The sequence below is a fragment of the Silene latifolia genome, chromosome 11 (assembly GCF_048544455.1).
Source record: "Silene latifolia isolate original U9 population chromosome 11, ASM4854445v1, whole genome shotgun sequence".
NCBI lineage: Eukaryota > Viridiplantae > Streptophyta > Magnoliopsida > Caryophyllales > Caryophyllaceae > Silene > Silene latifolia.
This window is the reverse complement of record NC_133536.1, coordinates 129,292,369-129,302,377: the sequence shown is the minus strand read 5'-3', so window position 1 is coordinate 129,302,377 and position 10,009 is coordinate 129,292,369. Positions and strand designations below refer to the sequence as shown.

Here is a 10,009-nt window from a genome sequence, read left to right as displayed (position 1 = left end):
TCTAATGAGTCGATTCTTTTGACTAAAGATTGTTCGCCTAAGGTGGCACAGTTTCAGATTAACTTTGATTTATGTTACTACGACCTTCGTAAATGGGATCAAATGGGCATATTTTGGGTTATGATGGCTGTGTCTAGTCGAAGGGAATAAGTGCGATAGGAATTGTCCACCCCTTGTCAGGGTTATGACAATATCTCAGGCCACTCGAGGAGTAATGAACTGGAAATGCGTGGCCACGCTCGGAAGGCATCTATGGTAGATAATTCCGGTCAATCAGTTATTCTCCAGATCGAGGAAACCACTCTCGATATGATCACTTTCAAGTACGACCTGAAAGACACCATGCATTGAGTGGGAGATAGTAATAGGACAACAGAATTCGTGACGCACACTTGTCGAGGACAAGTGGGAGATTGTTGGAATATGTGTCCTCCGACAATAATGCGATCACAATTGTCGATCATGATGATCACATGTTTAAATCTCATTTTAAGAATACATGTGGGATGTAATATTTTACAGTCAACTAGTCCACACATATCGGTAATGATTGGCTGACTAGAGTTTGACATTACTGTCGTGCGACGGTGGTGATCAGTTGATCCCCTTAGGTCATACCTATAGGGAAATACTCTTAATTGATTATTTAATTAATCGTATGCCGATACGAGTTAATTAAATTGCTTAAAATTGACGGATGATTTTGTGAGTAAAGTTAACGTGTCTTATTGTAATTCGATTAAATTGGATACGGTCTAAGTAATCGAATTGTGTTATTACTTAGATAAAATTATTGTTTACGAAATAATTGAAATTGAAATTGAATGAATAATTTATTATAAATGCAAGACGTTGTAATTTATAATTTGATAAACCGTTTTGGTACAAGTAATTACGAATTACTAGTCGATTTTGTATATGACATATTTTATGAGTATGTTGATTTTTAATATGTTAAAAATACATTACAATTTCATATGTCAAGTAACATGTCACATATGTTATAATTGACAAATGACAAAATAAAATGGACCTCCCATTTTATTTGTATGTGACGAAAATATGGAGGGAGTATAAGATTTATATTGTGTTTTTATTTTGAGTGGAAAACACAATGATTAAATCTAACTAGTAGCCTTGCATACATATTCTTTCTTGGGTAGAAAAACTAGCTCATGCATTGGGCACTAGTCACCCCTCCCCACCGGTTTTCCAGGAGGGAAATATAGAGGGTTTTTCCTCTATGATTCATTCTACTACTTCACAAAAATAATTTCTAGTGTAAGAAATTATCAAATTCTCTCTAACCTTATGAAAACTTAGAGAAATAAAAATCCTCATAAATATTTCCTCTCTTGGCCGAAAAATACAAGAGAGAACAAAATTTATTTTGTGTCAAATTTTAAGTAAGACTTGTATTATTTCTAGTACAAAATAATATTAGTTATTAGGGGTTTTCCTTGGGTATTCACTTTTGGGAGAGGTTCTATTTTGAACCTTGTTCATCCATTTTAAGGAAAGCTCAAGAACTAACAAATAGGTGAATTTGTTGGTGCCCTTTAATCCGAAATCATATAGTAAGATTGATGATTTCTTCTCTTATCTTGTTTATGTTTGCATGCATAAGATCTAGCTTTTATTTTATGACTAAATAAATCATTTCATATATGAATATGTAAATTAATGAGATTAATGATTCTAACAAAACTCACTCCTCATATCAACCTTAAAGTCGGCCCATGGAATAGCGACCTCGCACTTTTCTTCATAGTACTCTCTCATGGCATCTCTCTCCATGTTCCACCATCCTCCCGCTAGACCCTCTAGATTGAAAGCGGCTTGCTCTACCTTGAGTTCCTTGGGGCACCTCACCACTTCAAAGACATTCTCCATCTCTCTCACCCAATCACTAAAGAGACTGGGTTCGCCCACCCCAAGGTACTTAGTCGATCGGTGACATGAGGTAGCCGTGCCCACAGCCGAGGTATATATAGCCGCATCCCTCTCTCTAGTGACATTCCAGAGAGCTTCGGTGAGAGCCTCATTTTGTGCAACAGTCTGATCCACCTTCTCCTCGGACCTACGGGGTGGTGGTGAGGAAGTCCTTGCATGAGCTCTTGGCATCTTATCTCTTTAATAAGCATAGCAAACGTCAATACATGTCTTACCATATGAGGCAAATGATATTGACCAAGATACAGGTCCACTCGGTCGAGTGTCCGCCGTACTCGGTCGAGTGCCTAAACTTCCAGGAGGCTTCCAGAATTCATCAGGTCGCCCACTCGGTCGAGTGGCTCACACTCGATCGAGTGAGTCCACTACTCGATCGAGTGCTTCAACATCAGATGTTTTTCCAGGATTTGGAAAACTGTTCACTCGTTGGAGTGGTATGGGTACTCAGTCGAGTGCCTTCAACTCGGCCGAGTTTCCTTTCCACTTGACCGAGTACACCCTCAAAGGATCATGCACCCATCCCGACTCATATAAGTTCACATGTAACGCTATTCCACATGCTTCAAAACACAATCACGAAGAAAGATAACATAGATACGATATGGAACACACGAAAAACAATGTATATAGTATTCGAGTAACGATTTTCTTCTATTTTAGACGTATCTACCACACCAATTCAACATATTCATACACATGCATTCACATAGTTCTCATGGATTTTATCATCAGTACTCTTAGGATCACATCATGGACTACCAACACGGATTCACCTTTCATGCACAAGACAAAGATATGCAACATCCATATGACACACCAAGAACGTCTCACACACCCCATCGTGTTCGGAGGGCAAGAGCACAACCTTGGGATGTCTCCCAAGCTTGTAACTAACTCCTAATGACTCAAATCGGGTTCATTTTAACTGACACTCATATATTCATTGATTAATTTGTTTAGGCTCCAAAATCGTCACTCTGATACCACTTTGTAACTCCCCCATAAGTCGGGACCCTTCCTCAATGTCATCTCAATCCATTGGAGTGTCACATGCTTGGTTTTCAAAGTTTGTAGTACGAATAAACGAGTAAAGTGTTACAAGTTGTGTGATTCAAATAACAATCCCCTTAATACAACTCAATCGAAATACAGGTGCAGTTTATAAAGAGTCAAAAACTAGACAACAAGGAATGGTGAGAAAACGATGTAAGGCCGCTCCCAAGCCTCCCAAGGGCACATGCAAATATGTAAACCTGTGAAACCACTGCTCCTCATATGAGCGGAAATCATCATATGGTTCACCAAAAATATTTTAAAATATTAGTTAGCTTAAATAATAAAAATGTTCATCTATGTCATGCTACTATGAGAAATCATATTGTTATGAAAATGAATGTCAATGACAACTATACACAATACCTCATGGATCCACATCCATCACACCGGTGGCAGGGAAAGGGGAAGTACTTCGCTATACTCCCAAGAATGACACGACATACACAAGATTCGACTCCATATCAAGCCTTTGACCAAAGGAGACACAAGACTGACTCTCACGGGTTTCACTGGACACTCATTGAAGAGCCGGGTGATTTTTGTGACAAAAAGTAACCAAAATCACTCTCATAACTCGACTTGCGAATCATGCTCGCAATTAATATGGTATCATATCCAATATCTGCAAGAGAAATGCCAAATGATGGACATACAAGAGACAATCGGGTTGTAATGGGGCTCGAGTTCGGTGAAAAGGGGTTGGTGCAAGCAGCGTTTTAAGACATGTGAGGCTATCGGTTGAGTAGTCGTCGCATCTAACCAATCAAATGAACTCTACCCATACAAATGAATTCTTTCACAAAATATGGCAAGATTGCCATATCCAGAAATTATTCAATCCTCTTCAAAACAAACTCAATTTGCAAATTACCAACCCTTTATTTGACACAAAATATACATTCTTTTCTTTTTAATTTTCATTTCATTTTTCTCTTTTTCTATTTGTTTTTCTTCTTCATTCTTTTTTTCTTTGTTTCACTTGTAAACCTCTTAAATATGCAAAAAATGGCCACTATAAAGCTTCATTTCACTTTCGTGATATTTAGGATAGTTCACCTCAACAATAATCATGTTTCCTTCCCAATTATACTCTTCAAAACAACTACAAAGACGAACTAATCAACAAAGGTGAGATGCTTATGGAATGTAGTTATTTTATTGGCAAATGAAATGACAAGGCTTAAGTACAAATTGGGTAAACAAAAGGGAAAGATGATCAAATGGGTGAAAAATAAGCTTATTTAGCTATGAAAGGCTATTTTATTTGAACAAAATTATCTCAACATGAACATCCACACTTCTACGGTAAGGAATGAGAACCATACTTATGCGTTTTGACATGACACACCATGCAAGGAGACTACTCACAATTCCTAAGCGGGCCGTTTGATGGACCGGCCATAAGGAGGCTCTAACCTCACATTTGAGTAGCTATGTCGGTCTTAGGTCAAGTCTCGGGTCTAACACGGTCTCACAAGGTGGTCGCAACTTGGTTGTTAAGCTAGACTTCCGGGTTTTTGCTTCTGGCACGAGCTATCAAGAGGGAAATGACACGGGCAAAACAATGATCATTATTAACGACATATACCCTCTACATTTAGACCCTATATGCAGCTATTTACAAACGAAATGCAACGTGTATGGATGCAAACTACACATATGAACAAGCTACGTGAATGAATGCATACAAGTTATAGTCCTAACAACACACCATTAACTCAAAACATATCCAAAATGGTTCCCAAAAAGAACACCCACATCAAAAATCCCGTCCTCCTTCATGCTAATATATACAAAAAGAAAAGGAAGGATAAAGGAAAAAGAATTGGAAGAATTTTACCAAGCGTCGTCTCCGATGATCGCATGTGTTGTCTATCATAAAGGTTAGGACAAATGCAATATATATAATATAAACAATGCAATATTTTTGGAATTTTTAAATTTTTAGGCATTTTTGTAATTTACTCAAATTAACAAGCAAATATATACAAATATAAACAATATGCACAAAGTGGATATTTCCCTCCCCACACTTAAAATTTACATTGTCCTCAATGGAACAAAGTATAGGAAGAGAATAGGAATTTAAAAGAACATATTTTTTTGATTTTAAATAATTGAAAATAAATAACATATTTTTGTATTTTTAAAATTTGAGAATGTCCTCCCCGCACTTATTTATTTACATAAATCTTGATGGAAATAAATGTGTGGAGGATATTCGAAAAGTAAATACATATTTTTGAATTTTTTCAATTTTTTGTGATTTTCAAATAGGTATGCAATGCATGATCGATCCTATATGCGGAATTGAAATATGATGCAACTATATTATATGAATGCAAATAGAGCTAATTTAGATTAACTCATATTCGGATCATGTCACTAAATGCAAAATGGGGTAAAAACCTAATTATAGAGAAGGAGAATATATGCAATGCAGTGGTTCTTAAGTAACTCCACCAAACCTCTTCATCATGGAGACTTCAACCAACCGGGATCGCCATCTAGGAATCCCACTATTCCCTTACCAACCTCAAACTTTTCCATGGAGCAAGAGCTCCCAAGCTTTGACAAAATTTAATGTACACCATTCATTGCATGGTGCACTTCTAACCATTTTCGTGCCACTTCTTCTTCAAGATTCTTCTTGTCATGGACAAGAGCTTCTTCCTTTTCAAGTTTGGGGTAAAATTTCCCTTTAACCTTTTATTTATTTCTCCATCTCTTTGGTTTCTTCTTTTCCACTCTTGAGTTGGTTTTTGGAGGGGTATTGGTGCTAGAATCAAATCTAGGAGAGATGACATTGAGGTGATCCTCTCCAACCTTAAGCTTCCACTACCCTTTTCCTTTTTCATCTTATATCATCAACACTTCACCTTCCCCTTTCTTATAAATCTTCTTTGGGGTTTCTTTACTTGATGTGACTGAGCTACACTCTTCAAGGCAAGTAAATTGTAAGGAGGTGAGAGGTGGACGAGTCAACTTCTCAACATTGAGGTTCATGATGTTGTCATTTTTATGCCCATTTTCTTGACCCTCCTTAACTGAACCATTTCCATTGAGAGCCGCCTCCAAGGCATCAATTTGAGCTTCCCAATCACTTGAAAAGTTATCCAACCAAGGTGCATCATCTAAAGAGCTTAGATTAAATGAATTCGGAGAGTTCAAGAATGATTCAATCTCATCATTAAATTGGTCTTCAAATGGATCTTCTCTTGAGTCATCTTTACCCAAATCTCGTTTCACATCAACTCTCAACAAAGGATTACCTCCATTTCCCTCCTTGTTGGTTGGACAAACTTCCAATGGATCCAAGTATGAAGGCTTAAGATTATGTTGATTCAAACAATCCTCCAACACATCCACTCTATAACAAGAGTCACTAATAGAAAGAGATTTCATGGATTTTTCCAACGAGAATTTCATCTTATCATCACCAACTTGAAGGGAAATCTTCCCATTCTTAACATCGATCATTGCACCCCCCCCCCCCCCCGTAATGAGGCATGGGCGCCCTAGAATGATTGGGATATTGGAATCCTCGGGAATACCCATCACATGGAAGTCGCAAGGTATCACAAGTTTCCTCACTTTGAGTGGAACATCCTCCACTAAGCCAATTGGATACCTCACCGATCTATCCGCAAGTTGCAAAGACACTCTAGTAGGTGAAAGTTCAAAACCCTTCAATTTCTTGAAGATCTTGAGAGGCATGAGGCTAATGCTTGCCCCCAAGTCACATAGGGCTCTTTCAATTAAAATACTCCCACTAGCAATAGGTATTGACAAACTCCCGAGGTCTTCAAGATTGGTGGCAACTTGTTCAATAAGATAGCACTACATTTTGTGATAAATTGACCGTGGTACTTGGACCCAACTTCCTCTTATTGGAGATGAGTTCTTTCAAGAACCTTCCATAAGTAGGAATTTCCTTACTAGCATCATCAAGCAATGGAAGAGTAACTTGCACTCCTTTCATCAACGTCGAAGAATTTTTCATACTTTTGCTCAAGCTTTGCTCTTGCCAACCTTTGAGGAAAAGGAATTGGTGGCACATATTGTCTCACGATTTGTTGTTTGGGTTCTTCAACAATCTTGGTAGGTTCATCAACTACCATGGGAGTTTCCACAACAACCTCTATAAGATCATCTTCAACCACCTTCGGTGGTTTAACCACAACTTCCGGTTTGCTACTCTTTCTCCTCTTGATGAACACCCGGTCTTTCAACTCCCTACCGCTCCTCAAATGTATAGCATTAATGGTCTTTGGGTTTTCCTCAGTTTTACCCGGAAACCTACCATTTTAACCTTGCAATTGACTCATTTGAGAAGCCAATTTGGGAAGCTTGCATTTGAGTCCTTAATTGGTTGATAGAAGACGTGGTCTCCTCTTGTTTTTGGCTAGAGTGAGCAATGAATTGGGTTTGAGTATTCCATCATTTGCTCCATCATGAGCTCCATATTTGACTTAGGTTGAGTAGATTGTTGGAATGGTTGTTGAGGGGCTTGTTGTAAAGGTTGTTGAAGGGCTTGTTGGAAAGGTTATTGTGTAGGTTGGTTGAGTGGTTGGAATGGTGGCCTTGGTTGAAAAGTTCTTCCTTGGAAACCCGGTGGACCTTGGTTAAAGGGTTTATTTTGTTTGTTGGCTTGGAATTTTGGTGGGTTTGTGGGTTTGTTTGGAAGGTCGGGTTTTGCACATTTTGAGACGCATAGGAAAAATTCGGGTGGGCTCTCATTCCGGGGTGATAGTGGTTATTGTTGAAAGCTTGTCTAGCCGGACTAGCCTCCCATACCCCATTCACTTGTTCCATGCAACTCACATCTCCCACTATCAATGGACACTCATTTGGTGGATGCCCTTGATCTCCGCCAAAATCACAACTATAAACATGGGCTCTTGGTGAAGAATTGTTGGGTGTATTAGAACTCAACAATGCAACTTGTTGTTTAAGCTCCTCTATCAATCCCTTTACCTCCATGTTATTTGCCGACTCATCACTTGCCTTTCCTTTCCTTTTATGACAGTCATTATTCCAATGGAAAGTTCAAGACGTCATCTCTTCAATCAACTCTTTGGCCGTCTTGTGATCGATTTTGTCGAGTGCCCCTTTCCCGGAACCGTAATCTAGGTTCATCTTCATATCACTGTGCAAACCCTCGTAAAAGTTGTTAATGAGATCATCCTCATCGATCCCATGATGAGGACACAAACTTTGAAGGGCCTTATACCTTTCCCATACCTCGTAAAGGGTTTCATCATCGAGTTGAGTGAAGCCTTGAAGCTCACTTTTGATCTTTGCCGTTCTTTGAGGCGGGAAGTATTTGTTCAAGAAAGCTTTTGAGACATCATTCCATGTCCTTAGAGAATTGGGTTCACAACTCTTGAGCCACTCCTTAGCACTTCCCCTCAAAGAGTAAGGGAATAGCATAAGGCGGATGGCATCATCCGAGACTCCATTGGCTTTGTACATCTCACAACTATCCAAAACGTCATTAATATGCTCATTTGGGTTTTCGGTTGGACCTCCCCTAAATTGATTCTCTTGGACTAGTTGTAGTAATGTACCCTTCACTTCAAAGTTGTTAGCTTGAATTAGTGGCTTCACAATACTCGGGTTGACTATATTTTTTGGAGCCAAATTGTCTCTCATAATAATCGTGGCCATAACTACTTCTTCGGGAGTCCCAAAAGGATTCTCAAGGAATTCTTGATTACCCGGTTCTTCAAATTCACCTTCCGCTACTAAAGGTTCTTCAACACTTGTTGCTTCTATCAAACCCCTTCTTCGTAAAGCATTAAGTCTCCTAGCGGTGGCTTCAGTTTTGAGATCAATCTCGAGTGTTGGACCTCTTCGGTTCCACCTAAACATGCAAAGAAGAACCTCGCAACACTCAAGAAAAGGATCAGTAACAAAGAAGGACTTAGTCTAAACTATAATAAAAGGATTAATATCTAGCCTTTGCTCCCCGGCAACGGCGCCAAAAACTTGATGATTCAAAGTCTTACCTCGCACGTGAACGGGTTCGTTGCACTATTTAAGGGTCGAATCCATAAGGAGCATGAGAGAATATTAATCGTTTTTAGTCTCTTGTTTAGCTAAGTCGGCAATAATTGAGATGGGGTTTTTAAACTAATTAACTAGACTAATTAAATTAAAATGCAACTGAACTAATAAAGGAAAAAGAGCAAGTGAAATTAAAAGTTGTGATTCGATGATATAAATGGCCTAGGACCCGATTTCCCCACCAACAATTTGAGTTAGCTATTATGATTCCCTTTTTACTAGCTATTGGGGTGATACAAAGTCTTATTACATGCTAAATTAAACTTACTTAACTACTTGGAAGCCAACACCGGCTCCACTCCCCCCTTATGGACCATTCGGATCAAAAGGATCGTAGTCGGGTCTAGGTCCGGGGTTACAACCTTGCCACCAAGTCTCAAACATTGCCATTTTTTCCTTCATTTGGCGGAATTCTTCATCACGTTTTCTTTCACGTTCATCACGCTCTCTTACTTGAGCTTGAAGTTGACTAATAACTCCCGGTTGATACGTGTTGTTGGGAATTGTTGAAGTCGATCTCCTACGCGTGTTCTCATAGAAAGCCGGTGTTGAACTTCCGATACCATACACGTGCCCTTTCTTGAAGCCTTTCACCAACTCAAACCATATGTCATTATCCGCCTTTTCTGGATTTGCGGCTTTTGCATGTTCAAATGCATCCTACAATATTAAACAAATCATTATAAGTTAATATGGTAACCAAAATATATAAGACATTAAAAAAGAGTAAATTAACAAAAATTAAGTGTTAGGGAAAACTTACATATAATTCCTTGTCTTTTGGCTTAGTCCAACTTCTAATCCTGTGGTCAACCCTGAATGCGTGTCCGAAACAGATTCTGTACCGTCAGAATCGGCTTTGACTTCTTCTTTCCTTTCTGAATGAAAAAAAAACATACATGTTTGAAAATCAACAAAAAATCTAACATAA

The 10,009-nt window shown here is 38.7% G+C and overlaps 1 non-coding gene across 1 annotated transcript; it reads left to right on the top strand.

The window, feature by feature from the left end:
- The first annotated feature begins 8,203 nt into the window (after positions 1 to 8,203).
- Positions 8,204 to 8,310, top strand: LOC141615860 (small nucleolar RNA R71). Its single transcript, XR_012530252.1, has one exon. It is a non-coding gene; the product is annotated as a small nucleolar RNA R71 (small nucleolar RNA).
- Positions 8,311 to 10,009: the final 1,699 nt, after the last annotated feature.